This window comes from Bubalus kerabau, chromosome 13 (genome assembly GCF_029407905.1).
Source record: "Bubalus kerabau isolate K-KA32 ecotype Philippines breed swamp buffalo chromosome 13, PCC_UOA_SB_1v2, whole genome shotgun sequence".
Taxonomy (NCBI): Eukaryota; Metazoa; Chordata; class Mammalia; order Artiodactyla; family Bovidae; genus Bubalus; species Bubalus kerabau.
The window spans coordinates 69375019-69376357 of record NC_073636.1 but is presented as its reverse complement, the minus strand read 5'-3'; the positions used below and the strand labels follow the sequence as shown (position 1 = coordinate 69376357).

The window sequence follows — 1339 nt, the reverse complement described above, 5'->3', positions numbered from 1 at the left end:
AAAGATGGATTATGATGTGTTGGGCGAGTACAAATGATTCTATAGTCCTGATCCAGGAAAAGATTTGGAGGCAATTTTGCCTCTTAAGAAAGTATTGTACGACGCTCACTCACAGAGGATTTATGAGAAATGAAATGGAAACTCTTTCAAGATTTTATTAAGAGATATAGTCTTCCTGCATAACTTCTTTCCCTCCTGGACATTTATGAATGTTTGGCTGGAAGGGTGGTCTGGGAGCTTGGTTTTGATATATGTGGTTCCTACAAGAAGGTGCCAAGGGAGACATTTTTCCGTCAAAAGCCATATGCATGAGGATCCTGGAAAGTCTTCCAGCAACAGTGGACACTGGCAATAAAAATGATCTAGGAAGAAAACATGCCGGCAGTGCCAGTCACTGCAGATGCTGAAGGACCAGGGGCCAAATACGTAAATACCTTCAGAACTTTGTGTGGAAAACAAAGTGGGTTTAAATCATCTTTCTCCCAGATTCAGAGTTTTTCAGGACACAGTCACAGCTAGAGAACGGCCAGCACAGTGATTTGGTAATACAACCTCCAAGTGCACTGTTGAAACCCACAAGAGACAGGAAATGAGAAAGGTGTGTGACCTTGCAGGCATGGACCCCACCACACTGGGCCCACGCCATTGCTCAACAAATAGACTGAGGGACTTCCCTGGTGGTCTAGTTGTTAAGACTCTGCACTTCTACTGCAGGGGGTGCAGGTTCAACCCCTGCTTTGGGAACTAAGATAATGCAGGGCCAAAAAAATCCCCAAATAGACCAAGCTTCCCACAATGCCATGGGCAGGATGACCTGAGTGTAACCAAGGCAGCCTCATGTCTCTCAGCATTCTTTATGGTGTATGTGGTTTGACACTAATCTTGACAAAACTCCTCAAAGCAGGAAGAAAAAATTTGTAATGGAGTATACCAAGCAAGCAAGCAAACATAGAATACACACACACCACTACCATCATCATCAACAACAACAGAGTGTAACTTTTGTATTTCTCTTTTATCTTTCTTTCCAAATTAATCTTGAACTATACTCTCCTTCCCCTTCTGAACATAGCACCCACTGATAATTTTTGGTTCCTTGACATTCCTATTTGCCACAGGAATTTTTGCACAAGATGTTTGGAAAATTTTTTATTTGTTTTCTCGATGCCCATTCAACTTCTATTCATCCTTTAGACATCAGTTCTGACAGCAGCTTCTTAGGAAATCTGTGATACCGGACTCATACCTCCTATATTAGATTACATTCCTTGTCATCCATAGGCACAGTTTTGTATTCCTGACACTTATAGGACTTATTATAAACATACTGTGTATGTAT

The 1339-nt window shown here is 41.6% G+C and overlaps 1 non-coding gene across 1 annotated transcript; it reads left to right on the top strand.

Annotated features, from left to right (window-relative positions):
- The first annotated feature begins 671 nt into the window (after nucleotides 1-671).
- On the top strand, nucleotides 672-744 carry TRNAR-UCU (transfer RNA arginine (anticodon UCU)). Its single transcript has one exon. It is a non-coding gene; the product is annotated as a tRNA-Arg (tRNA).
- The last annotated feature ends 595 nt before the right edge of the window (nucleotides 745-1339 follow it).